At 35.8% G+C, this 15,913-nt stretch overlaps 1 long non-coding RNA gene across 1 annotated transcript in view; it reads right to left on the reverse strand.

Moving 5' to 3' along the window:
* Window positions 1-7,051: 7,051 nt before the first annotated feature.
* The window catches only part of LOC134757083 (uncharacterized), a 53,437-nt gene continuing 44,575 nt past the window's right edge, over window positions 7,052-15,913 (reverse strand). The window contains exon 3 of the long non-coding RNA XR_010130686.1: window positions 7,052-7,091. This is a non-coding gene — a long non-coding RNA (uncharacterized lncRNA). The remainder of the gene's footprint in view (window positions 7,092-15,913) is intronic.

Here is a 15,913-nt window from a genome sequence, read left to right on the forward strand (position 1 = left end):
TTTTAGCTATCACATATATTACATATATTTTTGCATGCATGAAATGTAAGAAATATTTTAAAATAGAAATAAAAAAATAAGTAATACAAACCCCTTTAAAAATAAATATTATTGGGAGTAGTCATTTGCCCTTTATGGAAATAAAAATTGGAGTAACCTCTTCAAAACAAATTTGTCAGTATGTACATAAGAAATTCAAAATGTGTCTACCATTTGCCCCAGCATACGACTTCCAGAAATTTCTCCTAAAAATATACTTATGGGTGTGTGCAAGGTCGCAGTTATAAGGATGCTTTACCCCCTGTACTGTGATTTATGATAGCAGAAATTATGGCTAAAGCAAATGTTTGACAATTAGGGAACAATCATATAAATAAGGGTATGTCCACATAATAAATTATGCCATAATTATTCTAAATAAATAAAATAATGCTGCATGTCACTATTGTCCATTTCAATGTCCACATTCTTTCCAAAGTTTTCACAGCATATTTAGCGCTCAGAGATGTTCCTTTACATTTTTGTCACTTCTTTCAAAAACTTTTTTCAATTATAAAAGCTTTTATTATTTTTGCCAGGTTAATTTTAAATTTTGCTTTGTTTTAACTGACAAAATATTGTATATATTTATTGCATAAAAATATAGTTTTAAAATATGTATACATTTTGCAATGGCCAAATTGAGCTAATTAACATATACATTACTTCACATAATTATTAATTGTGGTGAGAACACTTAAAATCTACTCTCTTAGCAATTTTCAAGAGTATAATACATGTTATTAATTATAGTCATTATAGTTACTTATACAATAGATCACTTGATCTTATTCTTCTTCACTAATGGAAATTGTGTATTATTTGACCATCTCCCCCAAAAGACAGGTACAAGTATTCCTTGTTTGTACTTAACTACTTATATATTTTTTCTATACCGGGGCATATATAATACCAATTATATGTCTTCTATTTGTTTCAATTTATAATTTAAAGTCTATATATACATTTAAAACTTCTATTTAAAACACATTGCTTCAAATATAATTGCTTATTTTTATCACATATAGTAGGAATTACAAATAATGTATCATAAATGTTTCTAAGTGACTGAAAGGCACTGATGAGCTTTGGCATGTGAGCATCCTAAAAAATAATGCAATGCAATATCTCTTTACACCTTTGTAATAGGCATGCCTGAGAAAGCTGGATAATGCAGAGAGCTGGTTGTATGCAAGACAGAAAATCACTCCCACACTTCAGGTGGGCGGGTGAACTAGTGTAGTCCATTTGTAGATCAGTTTGGAAAAGTCTAGTCAAATAAATATATGACCCAAACCTTCAATTCCTGGAAGTAGGAGCCAAAGGAATGTCTACATATAGAGGATTGTATTTTACATAGTATTAGGGAGTTGGAAGTGATCTGTGTTCATGGTTGGGTAGGGCATAGCAAAATGTGGTAAGAGCACAACATGAGGCACTTGGCTATAGATAGAATCAGTAAACTCCATAAAGACATAGACATGTACTAAGTATGCAAACAAAAAGTAGATTAATCTTAGAATTTTAGAGCAGAGTAAAATGAGTTGAATAAAAAACACAAAAAATGTACACTTCCACTTTCCTTCTAACTCAGGTCCCAGATTAAGCTATTTTAACAATGAGACCCAAACGTTTGTTTGATATGCCCAAGGTTACCACAGTTATTATATTCTTTATTGGTCTATTTTTATACAATCTGCATGCTAGCTAAGCATGGTTTTTAACTTTGTAAATGGTTGTTAAAGGAATGAAAGAAGCAGGAGGAGTAGAAAGGGGAGGATAGGAAGAAGGAAAAGAGGAAGTAGAGAAGAAGGGGAGAGAGACCGTAAGTCTAAGATATTTACCATCTGAAACTCTAAGGAAAACTCTTGGCTGGTCTTTGCTATTAACAGTCATTCAGGGACCCATCTCCTTTGTCTTACTGCTCTGGGCTTCTCAATCTGCAGCAAGCATCAATATCACCCACCTATAAGGCTGTAAACCAGATTGCGGGCCCCATCTCTGAATTTCTGACTCAGTAGGTCTGGTACACAGCCAGAGAATTCACAATGCTGAAACTAACAGTTTCTGAGGTGAGACGGATGCTGTGTACCTGGGAAGAACACTCTGAGGACCAGTGCCTTGGAGCACTGCTGTTAACTTGCCTACTTGAAACCACATTACCCCCACATCTGGGTAGCACAGAGTAGGAAGTAAGAGAAACAACACATTTAGTATTCTGAGGCTCAGACCTGGAAGTGTTTCACATCACCCTGCTTTCATTCCACATGGACACACCAAGCTGCAGAAAATTCTGAAAAATGTAATTTATAATTCTATTACTGTTGAATAAGGTGATGATGAATTTTGGTAGAAAATTAGCAATCTCTGCTACTGTAGTATTTACATAAATTAAAAGTGCATGAAAATGAAGTAAAAAATGCCCATTATAAAAGAACATATGGAAACAAAAACATGCATATTAAATCATGAAATTGATTGCCTCTGTGGGAACGGAAATGGGTGCTTGTGTGTGTGTGTGTGTGTGTGTGTGTGTGCATGTAATTTTTCACAGACCAATTAATAATGTAAACTGAGTAAAATAATTCAATTCTCTGCACTTGAGGTTAAAATAAAAAATCAGGGCTAGGCACTGTGGCTCACTCCTGTAATCCCAGCACTTTGAGAGGCCGAGCGGGGTAGATCACTTGAGGCCAGGAATTCGAGACCAGCCTGGCCAACATGACAAAACCCCGTCTTTACTAAAAATACAAAAATTAGCCAGGAGTGGTGGTACGTGCCTGTAGTCCCAGTTACTCAGGAGGCTGAGGCATGAACTGGGGAGGCACAGGTTGCAGTGGGCCGAGATCATGCCGCTGCACTCCAACATGGGTGAAAGAGCCAGATTTTGTCTCAGAAATAAATAAAATAAAATAAAATATCAGTCATCCTACAAATAAGCATGTATTTACTTCAGAAAAATACATATAAATTTGTCTTGGAAATTTAATTTATTTTTATACATTGGTTATAACTTAATTACCTAAGTTTTTGAGTAATTATAGTACTTAATTTATTTAAAATTTGAAGAACCTGCCGTGAGCAACATGAGAAACAAAGGCTGAATCGGTGCTTATTCAGACTTATTAAAAATGAAAACTAAAATGATTTGCTACTACAGCTCTTTGTCATAGAAAAAACAAAAGCCCATTTTGGTTCAAAGCCTATGATACTGCAAAGCTTCAGAAGATTTGGCGATTTGTCATCACTAAGAGAGATATTATGTTATTAATATAATAATAATAACATAGCTGACATTTACCAAAACTTATAGTACAATGAGCATGCTGTACTAAGAGTTTTGCATGTACCTGCTTATTTAATCATTGAAATGACTGAATGAGATAGGTACTACTACAATCACCACTTTATGTACCAGGAAACTGAAGTACACACAATAAAATAAGCAAGATCGCTAGTTAGTATCTAAGAGCCAGGTTTGAAACTTCTGTTGTCCTTCTCTCTGAGCCTGCATTTTTCAGCCACTACCTTAAACTTTCTGTTTGTAGAAAGAGAACATTGTTAAACACTGTAATAATGAGGGAGCAGCACACACACCCAGTGTGTGCACAAACACACAGAACATCATTAGTACATGAAATAAAATGTTTTGCTGTGATGTTTTCAGAGAAAGAGAGGATAAAGTCACAGTCACAGAATTAGTAAGAATAGCTTCTATATTCTTCCTAGTCCTAAAATAAGCTCTGCTCTTCTGTGATGTACTAAGATAGAGAGAACTGTTGTTTAAATAGTGGAAATAATGTTATCTCTGTTGGTCAGAGGTGGCCGAATGACTTCTTTTTGAAGGTATAACCTTGAAAATGAAGTTAAGTTCCTCAGAGATGAATTGACAGGTACTGACATCTGTTTGTATTTTCCACATTTTGAAGAGGAAAAGAGCATTGGTGCTTTCTTATCTCCAAGGGGAGGAGAGGTTGATGGTGATTATTCCAATCCAGGGTTGGTGAACAACTGCCCTCTGGCCAAATCGGCCTAGCTGCCTATATATGCAAATGAAGCTGTATTGGACTCCAAGCACACTCAGAATTTAGATAGCAGGTATAGTTGATTTCCTGTAACTATGGTGTAGGGATTTTTTCTCAACCCCCAAAAGTTCATAGTTGGAACAGACCCTTATTACAGAAGACAGATTAACAAGAGAAAAACAAACAAGTGGCTGGGCATGGTGGCTCCTGCCTGTAATCCCAGCATTTTGGGAGGCCAAGGTGGGTGTATCACGAGGTCAGGAGATCGAGACCATCCTGGCTAACATGGTGAAACTCCGTCTCTACTAAAATACAAAAAATTAGCTGGGCGTGGTGGCAGGCACCTGTAGTCCCAGCTACTCGGGAGGCTGAGGCAGGAGAATGGTGTGAACCCGGGAGGCGGAACTTGCAGTGAGCCAAGATCGTGCCACTGCACTCCAGCCTGGGTGACAGAGCGAGACTCTGTCTCGAAAACAAACAAACAAGTACATTAACACATATATTTCATATACACATGGGAGACACTCAGAGAATGAGTAGTTCTAAAAAGGTGGCTTTGAATTCCAACTTATATAGCATCTTCAACAATGAATAGTAAATTTTTAGAGAAGTAATAAGACAAAGGAAGAGGACTTTCAGTTTCCACAGGTGGTCACTTTGGGGAAGGGTAAATAAATGGCAGAGAAAGACTGCTTAGCAAAGCCTGTTAAGGTATATTCCTCTGGTACCATCTCCAGGTCCATAAGGGTCTACAGGTGTCATCACTGGTTAATGTTTGCTCTCCTTGGTTGAAGGGGGAAGGATACCTTTTCTTTGTAACTCTGTGTTCTGCTTTTAGGCAAATAGGGGAAGGACAGAAGCTTTCCTGAATCTGTTTCTTCTTAATTTCTTCAGCTCAACAATCCTTCATATTTGGGGTCAGCATATTCTAGTCTCCCACAATGGCAGGGTTGAAAGGCCTTCGGGACCAGATATATTTACTACATCAATGATTAGGAAAAAATTTCTAAACTGTATTTTAATTCAACAAAAGCAACTTGCCAAGATGAGGTTTGGGGAGCTCAAGTTTAAATCAGTCAGTGCTGACTAATGACACTCTCCTAGCCAATTGGATTAGGTTGAGAATGGGCATGTGACCTAATTCAGACAATGAGGCAAGAGGGGAGGTTTTCAGAGTGTGTATGGAAAATATTTCTCTAGCAGCATGTAGCAAAATGAATAGTGTCACTCCCAAATTATTGCTTGTCTGGAACTCAGAATATCTTAATTGGAAGTAGAATTTACGCAGATGTAATCAGTTAAATATGTTCCTAACAATATCCTGCTGGGTTTAGGGTGGGCCTTAAATTCAATGACTTGTGTCTTTATAAGTATAGGAGACAGCACAGAGACATACAGAGCAACAGTGTCAAAGCAAAAATTGCAGTGGTCAAAGTTAAGCAGGTGAGAAAGACTTTATTTGATTATATTACAATAGGGTAGAGAAGCTAAAACTCAGGCTGAGATCAAATCCACTGACAAAAATGGCAGATATTTTAAGAGCTGGGGTGAGGGGATTCTAGGCCATATGTTTTTGTTAATTAGCTTTACCCAAAGGAAAATAAACTTTCTTATCCTATCTTTTTGAAAATAAACTTTCTCATCCTATCTTCTTGAAAATAAACTTCCTCATCCTACCAATCTTCTTGACAGGAGGTAGTTTTACTACTTGGAGCAAAGTGCTCACTTTAGTTAGGCTCCTACTCTCCCAGATAGACCAAATTTCCTTGATAATTACATTTCAAAATATGGCTCTCAAGTTTTGAGAACGATAACTCAGGATTTTAAAACTGTCTAGTGACTTTGAAAAAGATTTATATGTCAAAGAGGCAGAGAACAAATTTGCAATTGCATGTTTTCTAAAGTAAATGCTGTAAGAAAAGGGAGGAAGAGCAACCTCCCTGGTTAGGTCACCTGGATTCTGTAGGGGCCAGAGTAGGAGGGAGGTGAGGTCTTAGAGGCAGAAAGAAGACTGTCTAAGGTTTATACAAGCTGAGGGAAACCCTGAGGCTGGCTTGAGCAAAGCCCATGTGTTGGCAGAGATAGGATTTATGCTGCCACAAACTAAGGATGCCAGGACCTACAAGAGGCATAGGAAGAATACTTCCTTAAAGCCTTCAGGGGGAGCATGGCTCTGCCAGAAACTTAATTTGGGCTTCTGGATGCTTGATCTGTGAGAGAATGCATTTCTGAAATTTAAACCACCCAGTTTGTTGTGATAGGTGATGGCAGTCATAGAATATGAATATACTATGGGCCATAAGTCTTCTTTCTCGTCGTGTTTGGATGTAGCCCTGGAAGTAATTGGTAAAAATCTTACTTTGGGATTAATTACACCCACTGTGGAAACCTGAGAATTGAGAAAAATTGTCCTAGTAATATCGATGAAATGCAAAATCAAGTCAATATACATTGGGCCTCTATTTATCCATCTTGTTTTTTGAAGCAATAAATGCCATTTAGGTTGATGTAGTTTTGAGATGGAACCCTGTTACTTGCAAACAAAAACATCTTAATTGGTGTATGCACTGCACAACTTGGGAGAGCAGCCCCACATAGATTACAGTGTGAATGGCACTTTCTGGAATTATTCAAAGCTGCAATTCTACCTACTTCCTTATGGTCATTTTGCATCCTTCAACATTATACCAAGCAAAGTAGTTTGAATGCTCTGCGAGTCTCGGGGTTACCACTACTACCTTTTGGGAGATATACTGTGAGAATTAAATAGCAGCATATATGAATTATTTTGTAAATTATTTTGTCTTTTAGAAACTTTATTTAATTTGTAAAATGTATATAATAATATGTACTTTGCATAGTTATAAGCATTACATGTGAAAGGAAAAATAAAATCACACATTATGTCACATATTAAAAAGTAATAGATTTACTAAGAATCTAAAATTTGCTGGTGCTGTTACTATGACGATGACCACAGCAGTTTCTCCTCCTCCTCTTACTGAAGTTATAAAATCATTGCAGGCTCTACAAACAAAAGAGGCTATAGTTGTATGAAAGAACACATCTGTAGCACAGCACTTTATTCACTTCAATACTGTAATCATCAAAGCCGAGTACAAAACACATTCATACATTTTTTGATGAAAAATATGCTTAGAAAAAAGCTAATATGTAATAAGTGGGCAAATGTGACCTTGAGAAAACAAATAATGAACTAATATCAATCTAATCATATTTAAGAGGAGCAAATGGAAAATCTTACTTTTACAAAATAATGCACAATTTTGGAGGAATTACAATACTTGATTTATTAGACACTATACAAATGAAGACAATAAAGAAGAGACTGGCCTAAAAATTGACAAATAGATCAAACAAACTAAATATACAGCTCAGAAATTGACCCACCTGTGTAACACAAAAATAAAATTCTAACCAATCACCCAAACTGACTAAATGGACCCCTTCTTGGCCAAGGAGATTGCAAAACAACTTGTAAACCAAAATTAAAATTCTAAGACCCCCAACCATCTGAATGGACGCCTCTCAGGCAAGAGCATTCCAAAGTTAACCTGAAAATCTAGTTCAGGCCATGATGGGAAGTTGGGGATGGACATGCCTCATTACCGTTAACATCAACGCAGACCTTGATAAGACTGATAGAACAGCCTCTTTAAGTCTGATAAGAAACGTTTACAATCTATTCTCTCTGAAGCCTGCTACCTGGAGGCTTCATCCGCATGATGAAACGTTGGTCTCCACAACCTCTTATCATAACCCAGGCATTCCTTTCTATTGATTCCAGGTCTTTAGATAATAACTCAACCAATTGCCAATCAGAAAATCTTTGAATCTGACTATGACCTGGAAACCTCCCACCCCACCCATCAGTTCCTTTTGTCTTGCTCTTCTGGACAAAATCAATGTACATCTTACATGTATTCATTGATGTCTTATGTTTCCCTAAAACAAATAAAACCAAACTGTAGCCTGACCACATTGGGCACAAGTCCCATGTCATCAGGATGAGGCTGTGTCACAGGCATGTTCTTAACCTTGGCAAAATAAACTTCTAGATTGATTCAGTCTTACCTCATATCCCTTTGGTTTACAAAGCTTAAAAACAGAATTCTCAGTCATGATGGGAAGGGAAGTTGGACATGCCTCATTGTACCCCTCCCTTTTGAAGTTTAAGCACAACAACTGACCAGCGATAATGTTAAACTAGAGATTATAATACTGACAAAATAGACTCTTTGGGGCAATAAGATACCAAATTATAAAGAAGACCTAAGGTCATGCCAGGCAAAAGTTAAGTCACACCTGCAGGCCATCTATCTTGCTAAATAGCATCTTTATCTTAACTAAACCATTTGTTTCTGTTGATTCCAAGTTTTAGGCACAGCTTTATTCCTTTAACCAATTGCAATAAACGAATCTCTGAATCCACCTGTAGCCTATAAGACCTCGTTTCGAGGTATTCTTCCTTTTGGGGCCAAACTAGTTACACCTTCCGTGAGTTGATTTTTGTCTTTGTCCGTACCTCCTGCCTGCCAAAAAGATGTTAAACCAAACCATGATCTGACCACCTCAGGGCCACTTACTCAAAGCTTCTTGAGTCTGTGTTTTCTCTGGGTCTTGATCATGCGTATTGACTCAGAATAAAGCTCTTTAAAAATTTTACAGAGTTTGGTTTTTCTGCTAACACATATATGCATTCATATGACACTTTTAAAATTAGACAAAGTAATCCAATGGGGATAGGATGCTTTTTCAACCAACGGTGTTGCAGTGTCTCAAACCCATATGAAAAAAAATACTCTATTTCACTTTATACACCAAATTTAATTCAAAATGAAGCATAGATCCAAATGCAAATGCTAAAATTATGAAACTCCAGAGAAAGGCACAGAAGGTATCTGGTCATGGCAATAGGTGAAGGTTTCTTATATTAGTCATGGAAAGCAGCACTCAAAAAGGAAAAAATAGTTAAATTAGGCTTCATTAATATTAAAATATCTGTTTATTGCCAGGTACAGTGGCTCACGCCTGTAATCCCAACAATTTGAGAGGCTGAGGCAGGTGGATCACCTGAGGTTAAGAGTTCAAGACCAGCCTGGCCAACATGGTGAAACCCCGTCTCTTCTAAAAACTACAAAAATTAGCAGGCACCTGTAATCCCAGCTACTCAGGAGGTTGAGGCAGGGAGAATCGCTTGAACCCGGGAGGCAGAGGTTGCAGTGAGCTAAGATCACACCACTGCATTCCAGCCTGGACGACAGAGTAAGACTCCATCTCAAACAAAAAAAAATTGTTTATTAAAAGACCCAATTAGGAAAAAGATTTGGCAAGACACAAACTGGAAGAAAATTTTTAGAAAACACATATGGCTTAAAAACATATATTTAAGAAATAACTGATAGCCGTAATGTGTAAAAAAATCATTTTCACTAAGTGATAAAAAGATAAACTAACAAATGTTAAAAAAAATGAGTTGAATAGAAACTTCACAAAACAAATAAGATACATAGATACAAAAGGCCAAGAAGCACATGAAAAAATTTTAATATCTTCAGGCATCAGGAAAATACAAATTATAGTCACAAAATAATACTAGCTCACATCCACCAGAAGAAAAATAAAAAAAATTCATGGCACTTTTTTTTTGCTATTCAGTGGACTCTTTTTGTGAAACAATGGAGGAATGTAAAATATATAGCCCCTTTGGAAAAAAGTTCTGCCAACATTCTTTAAAACTAATTATTGTTGTTCCTGGTACAATGCAAAGAATTGGTAGAAATGTAAAATGTATAGCCCCTGTGGGAAAAAAAGCTCTGCCCAATTTCCTTTAAAGCTAATTGTATATTTACTCTACATTCCAGAAATTTTATTCCTTGGCATTTAGCCAATGAAAATGAAAACATATTTTTACAAAAAGAATTTGTACCAAAATTCAAAGCAAATGTATTTTTAAAAAGACAAAAAAAACCCCACAAATTTTAACTATGAATTGTAGAAGAATGGATAAGTAAGATGAATTAATTTATGATTTGAGATATGTTAAATAGACATGCAATAAAGCATCTATAACAAAAGTATCTTGATGGTAGTTACATGGGTTTTCATTTTTAAATCCTTTGTTTATTTAATTATTTATTTATTTTTGAGATGAAGTCTCACTCTGTCACCCAGGCTGGAGTGCAATGGCTTGATCTCGGCGCGACCTCCACCTCCCAGGTTCAAGTGATTCTCCTGCCTCAGCCTCCCAAGTAGCTGGGATTACAGGTGCCCACCACCACGCCTGGCTAATTTTTGCATTTTTAATAGAGATGGGGTTTCACCATGTTGGTCAGGCTGGTCTCGAACTCCTGACCTCAGGTGATCCACCTGCCTTGGCCTCCCAAAGCACTGAGATTACAGGGGTGAGCCACTGCACCAGGCCTCATTTTTAAATTCTTTAATCATTGCTGTATAAGTTTTTATTATAAACTAATAGCGAGAAAACTGCCAGGTGCAGTGGCTCACGCCTGTAATCCTAGCACTTTGGGAGGCCGAGGTGGGTGGATCACCTGAGGTCAGGAGTTCGAGACCAGCCTGGCCAACGTGGTGAAACCCCATCTCTACCAAAAATTAGCAGGGCATGGTCGTGGGTGCCTACAATCCCAGCTACTCAGGAGGGTGAGGCAGGAGAATTGCTTGAACCTGGGAGGCAGAGGTTGCAGTGAGCAGAGATCATGCCACTGCATTCCAGCCTGGGCAACAGAGAAAAACTCTGTCTCCCCCTTCCAAAAAAATAATAAATAAATAAAAATAAAATATTTGGGAGAAAGCTGTTCAAAAGACGAATAGCCCACTTCTGATAGCCACATATAACATGCAAAATTGGAACACTCCAAAGGATGATCTTATGAGTTGGATGGATGAGAGGTAAGGAAGGGTCACTGATAAACAGGACCAAGGGCTTCATAAAAGGTCCTTAGTGAAATCATAAAGCAGCTTACAGCGGTGGGTGGGTGGCATAAATGGAAGAGGTCAATAAAATAGAGCACCTAGGAGTTTAGTGTGCTCATTTGGGGGAAGCAACATATTAAATCATCTTCAGCTGCAGTGTAGAGGAACAAGAAAGATAGTTAAGTATTAATTTCACAAATACTGGATAAAAGTATTCACATATATAGTGTAAAATATATATGTTGCTCTTTCCTTCACTCAAATGTTAAGAAGGTTCTTTGGGTGTCCTGCTTGGCACCCGGGTGTTTGCCTTTCACATTTGTGCGTTGAGTGCCTCTGTGAAATGGAAGAAGTTTAAAGAGGCTACATTGATTTTCGTTAGTAAGATTCTCTTTTTTTTCTCCCCAAATCCACCAATTGCTTCTAATTTCACTTACATAAAGTCTAAAGCCTCAAAATACCTAGAAAGATCTGGTCTCTGTGAGTGATCTTGCTCACCTCATTTCTTGCTGCTTTTCTTCTCACCTACTGCATTACAACAAATAGTCTCCTTGCCACTCCTGGAGAAATGGAAGGCCTTCTGCTGCCTTGGAAACTTTTCATTTACTGCTGCCTTCACCTGAAATTATTCTCCTCAGATACATCAGTCACTAAATTGTTTATTTCCTACAGGTCATTAATGTAACACTACCTTATGCGTCAAGCCTTCTCCAGCCACACTATTAAAAACTGCAATCTTCACTTCTCTGTTACTACTCCATTCCCATATTTAATTTTCTAACACCTAGAGCAATATAATTTACTCTATATTTTGCTAACCAAAATTCCTATTTGCCTTTCTCTTGCATTACATTTTAAACTACATTGGATATATAATTTTCCTTGTTAGTGTTCACTGGTAATCTTGAGGACTGAGCAAAGTGCAGTTCATATAACTGATGCTTGATAAATAATTATTTTTTGAAATAGTAATACATGAGTAGAATGTTTATAATTACTAATATTTTAGCACATATTATATACGACTTTTTTATTCTAAGTGTATTGCAAGGTAACTCATGGAATTCTCACAACGACTCTATAAGGTAGATATTATCATCCCTATTTTATAAATAAGGAAACTTACATAGTAATAATTTCAATAACTTTCTCAGGGTTAAAATCGCTAGTATGTAATGAAAGCTAATTTGTAATACAGAGTAGAAATAAAGGGGAGTCATCTTAAGATTGAACTTTTTAGGCATAAGAGAAAAAAGATAAATTCTAGGGACCCGTGCTGTGATCTGAGAGACTTTGAGAGGTAGGTATAAGATATTGAGATGTTTTTAGGTTTGTTTTCTTTGATATATGATATGGAAATAATGTTGCTGCCTCTATAAATATTGCAGCAAAATTTACATAAATTTAAAGCTATTTGACTCATATTTATGACTTTGTTGAAAATAAGATTTAGCTTACAATTTATTTGGGTTATATGTAAATATAATCTTTATTAAATGTAAGGGGTCAGGCTGTAGTAGGTGGGCCATTGCTCAAAACATTTCAATAAGGGTGCAGAGCAGGATGTATAACTTAAGAGCTTCATTAATTCATTTGAAGCTTGAATCTGTAAAATAAAATCTATGGTCAAACTTTATAATTTTATGAAAGAGAGATATATATGTCCATATTCGTATATTATACTTTATATTGTAATTTGTATTTTAAAAATTATATTAGGTCTTGTCTCATGTTATTTAACATACTTTATGCATATGGCATTTTATATTAAGCACAAGTATAAATTTACATTACTTCGTAGTGTCACTGTAAAGTTAAAATCCTAGAATTGCCTTTCCAAATCTATTTTGTGCCATGAAAATACAGAATGAACTATTGACCATTCTTCTGCTGCAGAATATTCAGAAGATTTCATTTTTAATATTAAAAACACATGCATCAGTTGACATTTCTAATTAATTTTATCTTCAAATGTCAATAAACTAAATTAACAAAGAGTAGTATCATGACAAGTAAAGTCATAATCATTTAGCAATATTTTTAATTCTACATTTAGGATGGAAATATTAAAGATTTTTGAACAGATTCTTTTATATTTTCTTGTAATTTCTCTTCCCTTGAACACATCAAGACTAAAGCTTTAAAACTTTCATTTTACTTTGATTTCTAAGATTCAAACTTCATTTCTACAGAGATAGAAATTGCAAGTTTGGCTGGTAGCTAGTAACCAGGTGTTAGCTATTCACTTTTTTGTTTCTGCCAAAAAGCTAGAAGCAATAAAATGAAATGTCTGTTTGCAGGGGAGAACTTCTAAATTCAATCACAGGGTAACACTATCAAATTGAAAATCTATTTTTAAAAACTCAAATATCTATGGTAATATTTTGGTAATGTAACTTCCTGTTGTACACACATCAGAAATTTTCAGACTTCCTATTCTGTGTTTGATGTTACATTAAAAGACATGGATCAAATAAGGATATTTTTTAAAATTAAATATAAAAACTCAATTTAAAAAATTGGTTTATTTGGAAGAAATTTTGTGTAGTATATGAAAAGGTAATTGTTCTGTTAAACACTTAAAACATTTTGTGTTTAATATTTCAAATAGTCTTGTTTCATAATTCTCAAATATCTGTTACTCTTAGGGTATCACTATCAGAGGTCACAAGATGATCTGTAGACACAGTGGGATGTCTTGCAACAAATCAATTGCTAAAAGCAGATAATTTAAATCACAGCATGTTGAATTATGATCTCTGTCCTTACAGGTTTTGAGTTACAAGTGCAAACAACAATTGATATCTTTTAATAACTCTTCATACAATAATGCCCTATTTTTAAATAACTGTACCTATGTGAGGCTAAGTAGCAGGATGAGTTATACATAGTAATTATTTCAATACATATCTCATATTTGAATTTGGCTAATTTTTGGCTAGTTACCCATTGGATATATATGCAACCTAATTTATTGTTATCAATAATTATTCACAATCATTATATCAATTATTAGACAAAAAATTAAGGTACTTTAATTTATAGGACTTGCCATTTGAACTCTACTTCCAAGTCATCATCAACTGCCAGTGGTACTTGGTAATTAGAATGTAGTTGCTTTCCTTCCCATCAAACCAATCCCATCAAAACTATATCTGACTATGTTAAATGGATTTCTTCATGAAGAAATAAAAATCAGAGTGATTTCCCTTTGACTCTATTTTGGGTCTGTTTACAACACCATCAATGATATCAGTCAATAAACAATGACTAAATCACAAAAATACCTGCTAAACAACTAAAGACTAAAACCAACTAAGGACTGAAATAGATTTCACTACAGTTGAAAATGACAGAAGCTAAGAAATTGCATAATCTTTCCAGAAAATAAAATACTAGAATGAACTCTAGAGTAAGTGTGAGCCTGGATCCATTATTAACATAGCCGTCGACGGGCTTCATTGGGCTCTGGTATTTTAGCTATTTCCTTTCTCTAGCTCATATAAATAATATTGTTTTCTTCTGTGGCTTTAGTGAGAACACCAAGGTGTTACAATAGCATGCATGTGCATCTAGTATTGACTACTTCCTATTCCAGATGTAAATTTGTCACAGCCAGCTGGGCCATTTCATTGAATATCCAAAGGCAATATTGAAAGTAACATATATAAAACTGCATTAATTAACTATTCTCACAAGTAGTTCTCCTTCTGAGTTATCTTTCCTGCTGTTGCTAATATTTTATTACTGTTGCATAACGTGGAAACATCTGAATAATATCTGCCTGTCCTCTTCCAAAGTCCTTGTAGACACTTATAGTGACTCCTTATAGTCACAAATCCTATTCATTAGCTCATGCTTACATCATCTTAATGCAAATGGCAACTTCTTTCAGAAGATATAGAATGCTGGAGAATGTAGCAAACTGAGTCATTAACCCTCAATTGTATCTGGAAATAAAATGGTTTTGGAAAACATTAACAGAAGAAAGGTAGCAGTTATTCAGGCAACCTATTTATTCCCCATTTTCATTCCCACCTTCTCCCTCAGCAGAAATACATCTACACACACATCACATGCACATAAACATCTACATACACACACATATCCACCCTCACATATGCACATAAACTCACAATCCAAAAGAGAACTATTCTAGAGATGTTTTATATTCACAAATTTAACAAATATGAGTATCTCTCTTATGCCAGGCATTGTCCTGACACAAGGAATATGAGCTTTTGATAAAACAGCAGTGATTCTACCATCATGAAGCTTATTTCCTTCATGGTCTGCTAGGCAAAACAAAATTTAAAAGGCAAATAATAAATGATAGTTTTCAAGTTGTAACGTGTTCTTTGGATAAAGCACACATGGGAAGAGATAGATAATGATATAGAAGGAAGATGGTTTCTTTTGCAATTTTTCAGAAGTGACAATTAAGATAAAACTTGAAAGGTAAAAAGAAATAATATAAGCAAAGAGTGTGAAAGAAGCATTCCATGCAAAACTGCAAATATGCCCAAAGCTCCTACCATAGGAATGACCTTGTCATGTTCATAAATAAATAAATAAGCTGAAATAAAACTAGGTGATATGGTTTGGGTCTGTGTCCCCACCCAAATTTCAAGTTCAATTGCAGCCCCCAGGGTTGGAGGTAGGGCCTCATGGGAGGTGATTGAATCATGGTGGAGGGTTCTCATGAATGGGTTAACACCATCTCCTTGGTACTGCTCTTGTAATAGTAATTGAGTTATCATAAGCGCTGGTTGTTTAAAAGTGTGTGGCACCTCCCCCATCTTTCTCTCTTCCTCGCACTCTGGCATGTAACATGTACCTGCTTTCCCTTCAACTTCCATAATTGTAAGTTTCCAGAGGCTTCCCCACAAGCAGAA

This window comes from Gorilla gorilla, chromosome 14 (genome assembly GCF_029281585.2).
Source record: "Gorilla gorilla gorilla isolate KB3781 chromosome 14, NHGRI_mGorGor1-v2.1_pri, whole genome shotgun sequence".
Classification (NCBI taxonomy): domain Eukaryota; kingdom Metazoa; phylum Chordata; class Mammalia; order Primates; family Hominidae; genus Gorilla; species Gorilla gorilla.